Below are 12,761 nucleotides of genomic sequence, written 5' to 3' on the forward strand. Positions count from 1 at the left end.
CTTATCTCCAAACTGGCGGGATGTGGATTTGATGGGTGGGCCACTCGATGGACAAGAAACTGGTTGAAAGGCCGCAGACAGAGGGTGGCCATCAATGGCTCCATGTCCAGGTGGAGGCCGGTAAGGAGCGGCGTCCCCCAGGGGTCTGTCTTGGGACCGGTGCTCTGTAACATCTTTATCAATGACATCGATGACGGAATCGAGTGCACCCTCAGCAAGTTTGCTGACGACACCGAGCTGAGTGGTGCGATCGACACAGTTGAAGGAATGGATGCCATTCAGAGGGACCTCGAGAGGCTGGAAAGGTGGGCCCGGGTGAACGTGATGAGGTTCAACACGGCAAAGTGCAGAGTTTTGCACTTGGGCCGGAGGAATGCCAGGCATCCCTACGGACTGGAAGGAGCGGTCCTTGAGAGCAGCCCTGCGGAGAAGGACCTGGGGGTCGTGATGGATGAAAAGCTTAACATGAGCCAGCAGTGTGCCCTTGCGGCTCGGAAGGCAAATGGGATCCTGGGCTCCATCAGCAGAGGGTGGCCAGCAGGGACAGGGAGGTGATTGTTCCCCTCTACTCTGCTCTTGTGAGGCCCCATCTGGAGTACTGCGTCCAAGTGTGGAGCCCCCAGTACAAGAAAGACAGGGAGCTGTTGGAGAGGGTCCAGAGGAGGGCCACGAAGATGATCAGGGGACTGGAGCACGTCCCCTATGAGGACAGGCTGAGGGAGCTGGGCTCGTTCAGCCTGGAGAAAAGAAGGCTGCGGGGTGAGCTCATTGCAGCCTTTCAGTACCTAAAGGGAGCCTACAAACAGGAGGGGAATCAACTCTTGCAAAGGGTGAGGGACAGCAGGACAAGGGGAAATGGTTTGAAGTTGACGGAGGGGAGATTTAGGTTGGACGTCAGGGGGAAATTCTTTGCTATGAGAGCAGTGAGGTGCTGGAAGAGCTGTGCAGAGAGGCTGTGGATGCCCCGTCCATCCCTGGAGGTGTTGAAGGCCAGGTTGGATGGGGCCCTGGGCAGCCTGGTGTGGTATGAAATGTGTCGGTTGGTGGCCCTGCGTGTGGCAGCGAGGTTGGAGCTTGATGATGGTTGAGTTCCCTTCCAACCGTGGCCATTCTGTGATTGTGTGATTGTGTGGCAGTGGTGAGAAGCCGAGAAGAGGGCTGGAGCAGGAGCATGAGGTGCCTACGGCCATCCCACCCTGGCAACGCCCGATCTCGTCCGAACTCGGAAGCTAAGCAGGGTCGGGCCTGGTTAGTACTTGGATGGGAGACCTCCTGGGAATACCGGGTGCTGTAGGCTTTTGCTGCGCCGCTTCGCTCCCGCGGGGCTGGGCGCTGCGCTGTACTTGCACAGCCGATCCGCTGCGAGCGCTCTGTTGGTGGGGGACGGCTGGGGGGACTGGGGGGGGGGTGCTGGTTGGCGGGGGTTCGCTCTTTTAGTTGCTTTTGGAGGACAGGGAGACACGTGTGTGCGTGTGTGTGTGTGTGTGCGCGTGTGTGTGTGCGCGCGCGTGTGTGTGCATGCACGCTTCCCGTGTGCGTGCCGTGTGCGTGCGGTGCCGTGAAGAAGGCCGCTGCAGGGCTGTTAGTGCCTCTCTGCCACGCCGCCTTGGCTAGGGTGGATGCTGGGGACGTCGTCAGCCCTCGTCAGGGTTGGGGCGGCTTGTATGCTGGGATGGGTGAGGGGCGGGGAGCCGTGGGTTCCGTAGGCTTGCGTTTTGTGTTTGTGGCTGAGCTGCTACTTTTCCCTTTCTGTGGTGGGTGGTGACTGGAGGAAGGGTCACATCACTGCCATTGACAAGAAAGGGAGCAAGGAGGACCCCGGGAACTACAGGCCGGTGAGTCTCACCTCTGTGCCTGGGAAGATCATAGAACAGATCCTCTTGGATGACATGCTTGATCACATGAGGAAAGGGCGTGTGATCCGTGACAGCCAGCACGGCTTCACCAGAGGAAGGTCGTGCTTGCCCAATCTGGTGGCCTTCTATGATGGAGTGACGGCATCGGTGGACAAGGGAAAGGCGACCGATGTCGTTTACCTGGACCTGAGCAAGGCCTTTGACATGGCCCCCCCCCCACATCCTTATCTCCAAACTGGCGGGATGTGGATTTGATGGGTGGGCCACTCGATGGACAAGAAACTGGTTGAAAGGCCGCAGACAGAGGGTGGCCATCAATGGCTCCATGTCCAGGTGGAGGCCGGTAAGGAGCGGCGTCCCCCAGGGGTCTGTCTTGGGACCGGTGCTCTGTAACATCTTTATCAATGACATCGATGACGGAATCGAGTGCACCCTCAGCAAGTTTGCTGACGACACCGAGCTGAGTGGTGCGATCGACACAGTTGAAGGAAAGGATGCCATTCAGAGGGACCTCGAGAGGCTGGAAAGGTGGGCCCGGGTGAACGTGATGAGGTTCAACACGGCAAAGTGCAGAGTTTTGCACTTGGGCCGGAGGAATGCCAGGCATCCCTACGGACTGGAAGGAGCGGTCCTTGAGAGCAGCCCTGTGGAGAAGGACCTGGGGGTCGTGATGGATGAAAAGCTTAACATGAGCCAGCAGTGTGCCCTTGCGGCTCGGAAGGCAAATGGGATCCTGGGCTCCATCAGCAGAGGGTGGCCAGCAGGGACAGGGAGGTGATTGTTCCCCTCTACTCTGCTCTTGTGAGGCCCCATCTGGAGTACTGCGTCCAAGTGTGGAGCCCCCAGTACAAGAAAGACAGGGAGCTGTTGGAGAGGGTCCAGAGGAGGGCCACGAAGATGATCAGGGGACTGGAGCACGTCCCCTATGAGGACAGGCTGAGGGAGCTGGGCTCGTTCAGCCTGGAGAAAAGAAGGCTGCGGGGTGAGCTCATTGCAGCCTTTCAGTACCTAAAGGGAGCCTACAAACAGGAGGGGAATCAACTCTTGCAAAGGGTGAGGGACAGCAGGACAAGGGGAAATGGTTTGAAGTTGACGGAGGGGAGATTTAGGTTGGACGTCAGGGGGAAATTCTTTGCTATGAGAGCAGTGAGGTGCTGGAAGAGCTGTGCAGAGAGGCTGTGGATGCCCCGTCCATCCCTGGAGGTGTTGAAGGCCAGGTTGGATGGGGCCCTGGGCAGCCTGGTGTGGTATGAAATGTGTCGGTTGGTGGCCCTGCGTGTGGCAGCGAGGTTGGAGCTTGATGATGGTTGAGTTCCCTTCCAACCGTGGCCATTCTGTGATTGTGTGATTGTGTGGCAGTGGTGAGAAGCCGAGAAGAGGGCTGGAGCAGGAGCATGAGGTGCCTACGGCCATCCCACCCTGGCAACGCCCGATCTCGTCCGATCTCGGAAGCTAAGCAGGGTCGGGCCTGGTTAGTACTTGGATGGGAGACCTCCTGGGAATACCGGGTGCTGTAGGCTTTTGCTGCGCCGCTTCGCTCCCGCGGGGCTGGGCGCTGCGCTGTACTTGCACAGCCGATCCGCTGCGAGCGCTCTGTTGGTGGGGGACGGCTGGGGGGACTGGGGGGGGGGGTGCTGGTTGGCGGGGGTTCGCTCTTTTAGTTGCTTTTGGAGGACAGGGAGACACGTGTGTGCGTGTGTGTGCGTGTGTGCGCGTGTGTGTGTGCGCGCGCGTGTGTGTGCGTGCACGCTTCCCGTGTGCGTGCCGTGTGCGTGCGGTGCCGTGAAGAAGGCCGCTGCAGGGCTGTTAGTGCCTCTCTGCCACGCCGCCTTGGCTAGGGTGGATGCTGGGGACGTCGTCAGCCCTCGTCAGGGTTGGGGCGGCTTGTATGCTGGGATGGGTGAGCGGCGGGGAGCCGTGGGTTCCGTAGGCTTGCGTTTTGTGTTTGTGGCTGAGCTGCTACTTTTCCCTTTCTGTGGTGGGTGGTGACTGGAGGAAGGGTCACATCACTGCCATTGACAAGAAAGGGAGCAAGGAGGACCCCGGGAACTACAGGCCGGTGAGTCTCACCTCTGTGCCTGGGAAGATCATAGAACAGATCCTCTTGGATGACATGCTTGATCACATGAGGAAAGGGCGTGTGATCCGTGACAGCCAGCACGGCTTCACCAGAGGAAGGTCGTGCTTGCCCAATCTGGTGGCCTTCTATGATGGAGTGACGGCATCGGTGGACAAGGGAAAGGCGACCGATGTCATTTACCTGGACCTGAGCAAGGCCTTTGACATGGCCCCCCCCCACTTTCTTATCTCCAAACTGGCGGGATGTGGATTTGATGGGTGGGCCACTCGATGGACAAGAAACTGGTTGAAAGGCCGCAGACAGAGGGTGGCCATCAATGGCTCCATGTCCAGGTGGAGGCCGGTAAGGAGCGGCGTCCCCCAGGGGTCTGTCTTGGGACCGGTGCTCTGTAACATCTTTATCAATGACATCGATGACGGAATCGAGTGCACCCTCAGCAAGTTTGCTGACGACACCGAGCTGAGTGGTGCGATCGACACAGTTGAAGGAATGGATGCCATTCAGAGGGACCTCGAGAGGCTGGAAAGGTGGGCCCGGGTGAACGTGATGAGGTTCAACACGGCAAAGTGCAGAGTTTTGCACTTGGGCCGGAGGAATGCCAGGCATCCCTACGGACTGGAAGGAGCGGTCCTTGAGAGCAGCCCTGCGGAGAAGGACCTGGGGGTCGTGATGGATGAAAAGCTTAACATGAGCCAGCAGTGTGCCCTTGCGGCTCGGAAGGCAAATGGGATCCTGGGCTCCATCAGCAGAGGGTGGCCAGCAGGGACAGGGAGGTGATTGTTCCCCTCTACTCTGCTCTTGTGAGGCCCCATCTGGAGTACTGCGTCCAAGTGTGGAGCCCCCAGTACAAGAAAGACAGGGAGCTGTTGGAGAGGGTCCAGAGGAGGGCCACGAAGATGATCAGGGGACTGGAGCACGTCCCCTATGAGGACAGGCTGAGGGAGCTGGGCTCGTTCAGCCTGGAGAAAAGAAGGCTGCGGGGTGAGCTCATTGCAGCCTTTCAGTACCTAAAGGGAGCCTACAAACAGGAGGGGAATCAACTCTTGCAAAGGGTGAGGGACAGCAGGACAAGGGGAAATGGTTTGAAGTTGACGGAGGGGAGATTTAGGTTGGACGTCAGGGGGAAATTCTTTGCTATGAGAGCAGTGAGGTGCTGGAAGAGCTGTGCAGAGAGGCTGTGGATGCCCCGTCCATCCCTGGAGGTGTTGAAGGCCAGGTTGGATGGGGCCCTGGGCAGCCTGGTGTGGTATGAAATGTGTCGGTTGGTGGCCCTGCGTGTGGCAGCGAGGTTGGAGCTTGATGATGGTTGAGTTCCCTTCCAACCGTGGCCATTCTGTGATTGTGTGATTGTGTGGCAGTGGTGAGAAGCCGAGAAGAGGGCTGGAGCAGGAGCATGAGGTGCCTACGGCCATCCCACCCTGGCAACGCCCGATCTCGTCCGATCTCGGAAGCTAAGCAGGGTCGGGCCTGGTTAGTACTTGGATGGGAGACCTCCTGGGAATACCGGGTGCTGTAGGTTTTTGCTGCGCCCCTTCTGCTTCCCTCTGCTCCCGCGCCATCCGCCTTGCGGCGGGACAACGGCCGCTTTTGGCTTTCGTGCCAGCCTCCCCTTAGGCTGTTTTCCGGTCCCCGTGGAATTACTTTGCGTTTTCCCTCTGTTTTCTCGGCTCTTTATTGCTTCTGCTTTGTCCTTTCACACTCGTCTTTCCTTCTTCTCTCCGTTGTCTCGTCTGCCTTTGCCTTCCCTCCCCGCAGCAGGCACTACTCAAAGAGCCCCGCAGTGTCTGCAGGGGGCCGTGCCATGCTCTGCAATGCCCACTGCAGGATCCCGTCCCACGTTCCCTGGGGGATCGCCCGCAGGGGCGCTGTCAGTCTCCGTTTGGACTCCACTCTCAGCCTCCCTGCTTTACCCCGTTTCTCATCGTCCCTCCCAAGTCCAGCGAACTCCTCCGGAGCTTCCCCACGCGCCCAGCAGCGCCCTGTGGATACGCTCCGGCTGGGCTCCGTGCGTCTTACCTCACTCAGGAGGGCGTCCAGCTCTTCCCTGCCGGACGTGGGCTCGCTGCTCGCTGCGCCGCTCTCCAGCTGCGGGAGGAGATGTGTCACCCCCGCCTGCGCTCATGCGCTCCTTTCGCTCCTTCACGGCCCGCAGGGCTGTGCTCTTCCCCCTCCGGTGCAGCTCCAGCGTCCCGCCCGTCTCTAGCTGCCTGGTCCCTGCCCCGGCCCCCGTTCCTCGTCCCTCGGCCTCCTCCCTCTCTTCCTCTCTCTCTGGCTTTTCCTCCACGCGCCTTCACCCAGCACCACCTGCATTCCGCGCACCGGTACCGGCCCTGGCCGTGCCAACCTTTGCTGCCTGAAGCACGTGGGTAGCAGCAGCTGCGGTGCTCTCCCGGCTGCCTGCTTCTGGGGTGCCCACACAGGAGCCGCAAAGCCACAGCCCTCTGCAAACCAACGAGGTATTCACAAGCGCTCTAAGCGGCAGGAAGGAATGGAGAGGCTCGGGCTGTGCCGTGGGGGCAGGCGGAGGGGACTCACCCGGGGTCCCCGTCACGCGTCGGGCAGCGTTGGGGTGCGGAGATCCCGGAGAAACAGCGGCCGCAGGTGCTGCCGTGGCCGCCTCCCGGCTGGGCGCCGTGCTCCTCCTTCTCTGCGACCGCAGGGAGCTGCTCCGCAGCCGCGTCTGCCTCCCGCAGCCGGCCCAGCTTGGCCACACACGAGCTGCACTGCCACGTCCCGCTGCACGACCCGGCACGGCAGTGAGGGGCAGCGGGGCCACGAAGCGCGGCGGAGCCCCATCCCGACGCCGGGCTCACCTCGGGACACGAGGCAGCGGGGGCACCAGGCACGGGAGGTGGAAGGCCCTGGGACAGCCGTCGCAGCAGATGAGCTCTCCGCCGTCCCCGCACACGGCACACTCATCCTCGTTGTCCTACCGTGGGCGTACAGGGGCTCGCCATCGGGATCCGGGCACCTCCTGTCCCGTCACCTCCCATCACAAAGCCAATGCACGGGCTGTATTTGGGGCGGGGATCTGGCGCTCCCAGGCTGCTGTAGGGCACTGACGGTGGGGCGGCTGAGCCGCAGGCTGGCTGCAGTGGGGCGGTCGAGAGGGATATAGCAGGAACACCCTGATGGCACCACTTTGTCTTTTGGGCTCACCTGGTAGGGTGCTGGGTCCTGGCTGTGCACAGGTACTGCTGGCAGGTGGCCCTGGGCGGTCACACATATCTCCCCGCTCTGTGAAACAAGGTTCTTTGGGGACCCATCTGCTGGAAAGGGAAGGCCCCTGCTGTTGTGAGGGTTTGTGCGGCTGTGTGTGTGTGTATTGGTGAGTGGGGACCGTACACTTTGGGGTGCCCTTGGTCGAGAAGTAGGCTTCAGGCTGCGGCTCTTGCTCCTGGCCCCCAGCTCGTCACCAGCAGCTGGGACACAGAGCTCATCCCTGGCTCTGCTGCCCGCCTTGGTGCTGCCTGGAAGAGAGCAGAGCGCTGCTCCAGCAGGTTCCATCTCTGTCACCCCTTTCCATCTCTGGGGCCTTCCCAAGGAGGGGTGCTCCTGATTTGGGGGCTGAAACTTAGTTTTTGGCAGTCTTGGGGCTGCCCCATGCCTGCACTTACCCAGCTTCTGTGCTTGTCTGATAAGGACAGGCTTTGCCTCGATAGCCCCACAGGTGACAGGCACTGACAGCACCATGACCCCCCTCTGCACTGAGGCAGCCTGGAAGCCTGTGGGCCGGGGGGCTCAGCCAGACACTAGGTTTCTACTATGGCCCCAAGAAGTGCACAGGCAAACACTGCCCCGTTGCTGCCTCTGGTTTGTCTGGCCCACTTCTCTGCCCAGCCTGACGGCTCTGGGGCTCTAGTGGCCTCACCCAGACTGTCACCACTCAACTGGGATTACTCTGGGAAGAAATTTGTCCCCCCAAGTGCCAGGAGATTGGCACTCACCACTAGTACGGGGTGTGCGTGCGGTGTCCACGCTCTCTGGCTTCTTCACAGTCTTTGCCTTCGCCAGGAGCCCTAGTGGTGTTGGGGGAGCTGTCACCATGGTGGATGACACCACGAGTGCTCCCCTACATCTGTTCCCCACATACACCCCACACTAGGCCTCCATACCAGGGCTGGCGGTGTGCCGTGGTGAGGGTTGTGCCACCCGGGCCCCATCCCGCTCCTCAGCTTTTCTCTTGCCTTGGGGTCTGTGTGGGGTCGGTCCCATGGAGCTGGGGGACGGGCATCTGCTGCTGCACTGCTGCCCAAGGTCCACCTCTGCAGCAGGGACAGAGAGGGGCACGGTGAGACCACTGCTCGTGTGCAGCCCCCAAGGGTGCTGACCCTTCCAGCCTGGCCTCCTACCCGCGGGGAAGGCGCTGTGGAGGGGCCGGAGCCGGGTGTAGCGCTCCAGGTTGTAGTCCTTGAAGAGGACAGCCCAGAAGTCACGGACGGCGGCGGCGTCGCGGCCCAGCAGCCAGGTGAGCAGGGCATGGAACGCGCGGTGGGAGCCCTCTCGCTCTGTCTGGCTCAGCGTCTCCTGCCGATGCCACCGACAGCCGTGGACGCACCCGCGAGTGCCACCAGCCGGCCCCAGTCCTCACCATACGGCCAGGACCCCCCGCACGGCCTCACCTTGAAGATATGCTCAGGGACGATGTCGTGGTCGGCAAGGCCGTGCAGCAGCGGGAAGACGTCATCCACCGCCATGGCGATCTCCGTGCGGTGCAGTTTCAGCAGGTGCCGCAGGTCTCTGTCCAGCCCCAGCCCGGCCATGCTGCTGCAGCCCTGCAGCCAGTCCTGACTCTTCCCTTTAATATACACCCCGGTTGCTGGAAACTCATCGGGCTCCCCGCTCATTTCTGTACAAGGCCACGTGGCGCGGTGTCAGCCACCACTAAGGGTGAAGGACACCCAGCGTCACGGTGTCCACCCCAGGAAGGCTGAGGAGGGGGAATTAGGCAGATTGCTGTTACAGCCAGCCCCCACCTCCCTGTCCCTGCGGTCAGCCAGGCATCATCCCAAAATTTCTGGACTTTCCACAGCACCTGCTCCTCTCATCCAGAAACTCAGCCGTATGTGAGAAGTAATGCCCTGCAAGTGACGGACAACAGGAGTGCTTGCTGTGGTTACACCTCCTGCACAGCACTGCCTGCACGCGCCTGGCTGAAGCGTGGCAGCTGATGAACACCCAGAGAGGAAGTGCTGATGCTGAAGAAAGTGCAAATGTGTCTGGGTGCAGTTACTGAAGGGCTGTAATGCAGCATGTGAAAATGACAAGTAGTGTTATGAACACACCTGGGGATCACCTGGCTGCATTCGTTGCTCTGTAATTGCCTGCTATGGGAAATTGGGCAATAAAGTGATTTCAGTGGAAATGCTAGGAGCCGGGGGGGGCAGGTAATTGGCACTCTGTGAGTGCCTCGTGTAAAGAAGCCTGGGGGTGATGTGATGTAATAGACCTGGTTGCTCCATCCCAGGAGGAGTCTGGGACTGCCCCAGCAGAGGTTTCCAGCCGCTGTCCAGAGCCCTGTTCCTGCTGCAGGTGCTGTGCACAGCCATTCCTACCTGCAGGGCAGCACCTGATGCTGCTTGCATAGCCAGCACAGAGCAAGAGGGACCAGAAATGGGACCAACAGGGAGCCATCCCCGCTGTGAAGAGCAAGGTGGTGTGGGTAAGGATGTGTGTCTGGAAGTACAGCACAGCTGTCCAACCTTTTGGCTTGTTTGGGCTGCGTTGATTGAATGGGAATTGTCTTGGCCTGCATATAAAATGTATATTAGAGTTAATGTATGTATGTAACTAAACTTATTTTTTAATTAAAACATAAAAAACAGAGCAACAAAGACATAAAGCTGGTGGGATGTTGGATCTTGTTGTGGAACTAATGCCTCAGGCTGGCCCCATGGTTGCCCTTCCCAGTGAGCTCTCCCATGTTCATCAGAGATTTTTGGTGAAATATTATTCTTCCTGTGCTTCATCCTTGGCAATAATCATTCCGAAATGTTCATACTGCCAAAAAGCAATGACCTTGTTGTGAATCAAGGGATATTTCTCTTATTTCCCTTTGGTAAGAGAGGGCTATGGAAGTCTGGGAAAAAGATACATTTTTTCTTTGAGTTGAATGTCTGATTGCAACTCTACATATTCCATCTGAATATTCACACGTAATGTATTTATCTCAACTGAAACTGGGGTTGCAAATATTAAAAAAAAAAAAAAAATTGTTTTTGGAATTCTTGAAACCTATTCCCAGGTCCCTTTATTCCAACAGAAAGTACAGATGCATATTTTTTGCTGTTCACAGGCTGTGTTTAGCCAGTGGATCACAATGCATGAAATGATTTGCCATCAGTTGGGTTTGCCACAATTTGTGTCATTTAAAAAGCTGTTCCTGTCTGAAACAGCACAGCTGAGTTCATTTTCACCTTGAAGGCGCACGCTTAACTCATTTAAATGAGTGGTCAAACCCACCAAAAATGCTGAATCTGTGAGCCATTATCTGTCCTCATGTTGTGGTACAAATTCCCCTTTGGGGAATTTCATAAAGTGTTTGATTTCACTTCAACAAATCATAACATCATTTCTGCATTTTACCCCCACTCAGCCACCTTCCTTCCTTCAGAAACGACGTCCCCACGATCAGCATCCATTCTTTTAAAGATCTCCTGGAACTGGCAATGATTCAGTCCCTTGGGCTTTATGAACTTCACAGCTTTGATGACAATTTGCACAATGTTACCCATTTTTCAAGCTTTGGCACATAAATTTTCTGGACATGCAGTGCGGTGATATTTCACCCAATACGAGTTGCTGACAGCAGTTTCATTATCTCCTATTAATTGTGTAAGTCCCTGGCTGTTTTCTTGTAACCAACCACTGCCAGGGCACCAACAGGAGCTGCACCAGATATGCTAACAAAGGTTGAAGAGAAACACTTTTTAATGTAATTTTTTACTGCTTCATACAAATCAAGAGATTGAGTTGTGTCTTCAGTGGCACCAAAGTTGTTGCTTCAGTGATCCTGTGTTTGTTATTAGCACCTCTAAGGAAAGTGGCAAGTTGAGCATGAGTACTTTTATCTATTGCCAAAGCAAAACATTACAAACCAGCAGCTTTACTCTCCAAATTTCCTTAGATTTTCCTGTTTCTTCAGTTCACCTGGCCAGTCAGGTGGGACAAACTGATGTTAGAGAAATCAGGACACGCTGTATGGCAAGCATGGCAGATACATCACTTAATAAACTCTATCAATGGTTTTGAGATTTTTGTAGTCAGCTTTTAACCCATTTGAGTTTTAATTTTTTTTTTAAGATATGTAGTTGAGATGACAGACTTTTATTCAGTTCGGCTGTTCTGTCTTTACAAAGCATTCCTCGATATGCATCGAGTTTGGCAGCACATTTCTGCATAATGCCCTTTCAGATTTCAATCTTTGGAAGCTGACACGATTTCCTTGTAAATGAAGCACAGTGCTGTATTATGTGTCAGCACAAACGATGTGCCCTCCTCGTGTCCCAGGACAGAGCCACGATGGCACAGCAGTGGTGTGGGCTGTGCTGGGCTCTTTGCAGGTCACAGGTCGGATGTGCCTGAACTGGAACGTGGCTCTGCTGCCTACAAAGCCCTGCCAGCAGATGGTGGCTGCTGTCCAGAAACTTGAGAAGAATAACAAGACAACACCCTCAGCAAGGACAGGAAATACCCTCATCCATTTCTGGTTAATAACACATTCACATGAAGAAACTCTTTCCCCAAAGCTCTTCTTGGGATTCAAAGTGGTTTTTTCCCTTGGCAGCTGCGGTGTGGGAGTCAGGCCAGTACTGCTTCCCTGTGTCCCACCTTGCACTCGCACAGCCTGTCACCTTCAGCCCACATTAAACTGCCCAGCACCTCCAAGACAAGGCTGTGACACAACTGCAGGGGCAGCTCTCACACCCACAGCTACAAAGAGGTGCTCCCTCGTGCATGGGTGCAGCCAAGCACAGCTGAGAGCTGTGTGCCCACAGCACTTTGCTTGCTGGGCTTGACTGGACTTGTTTTGAATTCCAACTTTGTGACTGCACCTGTGCTTTGAATCACAGACAGATTGTTTTCCACATCCAGCCAGCTCAGCAGCGCAGTAATTTGCATTTTAGCTGCTTTTTTTGGTGTTTCTTCCCCTCTCTGAGATGCTAGGCAAGAGGCAGAGCAGGGGCTGCCAGGTGCCATATGAAGAGGCATGTACTTACTGGGAGATGGGATGGTTATTTCTGTAATACCTTGCTTAGAGCAGGCCTTGGCAGTTCAAAGGCCGTGAAAGGTCAGCTCTTGCTTGCAGTGAGGAGTCAGACACTCCCCGGGGCTGGCAGCAGCCCTGCCTGGTCTGTGGGCTAGAGGCTGGCATGCAGCAGAGGCTGGCCACACTCAGGTTTCAGGATGTCCTTTCTGCAGTGCTCCTCCTGCAAAAATCAAAGCACAAGTTTTAAGGCAGAGGAGCACCATTCTTATGTGCTGAAAATGTTTTCCACAAGCACCCAGTTAAATCAGCACCTCCGCATCCATAAGGATTCCTTGCAGCTCCTGGGTGCATCTCCAGTCCCTCCTCCCATGAAAAGCTGGTGAAGTAAAGGAGCCATTTTCACCACTTCTTCCTTCCCCATTTCCTTTCCGAGGTCCTGCAAAGCATTCCCCAGCGTGTCTTTCAGTCACCGCCTGCCCTGCACTCATCTCTTAGAATCCCCTCAACATGTCCCTGAATCACAGTCAGGAGAGCAGGCAGAAAGGGGAACCTACACACAGGGTAAGACCATGAGATCTCTGCCAGGAAGGAGAGGCTCTCTGATAGAGATCTCTCG

The 12,761-nt window shown here is 56.7% G+C and overlaps 3 non-coding genes across 3 annotated transcripts; all 3 read left to right on the forward strand.

The window, feature by feature from the left end:
* Nucleotides 1-1,178: 1,178 nt before the first annotated feature.
* LOC149916559 (5S ribosomal RNA) lies at nucleotides 1,179-1,297 on the forward strand. The gene has a single exon (XR_016469873.1). It is a non-coding gene; the product is annotated as a 5S ribosomal RNA (ribosomal RNA).
* A 1,960-nt stretch (nucleotides 1,298-3,257) lies between these two features.
* LOC149916560 (5S ribosomal RNA) lies at nucleotides 3,258-3,376 on the forward strand. The gene has a single exon (XR_016469904.1). It is a non-coding gene; the product is annotated as a 5S ribosomal RNA (ribosomal RNA).
* A 1,960-nt stretch (nucleotides 3,377-5,336) lies between these two features.
* On the forward strand, nucleotides 5,337-5,455 carry LOC116231046 (5S ribosomal RNA). Its single transcript, XR_004167342.2, has one exon. It is a non-coding gene; the product is annotated as a 5S ribosomal RNA (ribosomal RNA).
* The last annotated feature ends 7,306 nt before the right edge of the window (nucleotides 5,456-12,761 follow it).

The sequence above is a fragment of the Phasianus colchicus genome, chromosome 10, assembly GCF_987193195.1.
Source record: "Phasianus colchicus chromosome 10, bPhaCol1.hap1.1, whole genome shotgun sequence".
Lineage (NCBI taxonomy): Eukaryota > Metazoa > Chordata > Aves > Galliformes > Phasianidae > Phasianus > Phasianus colchicus.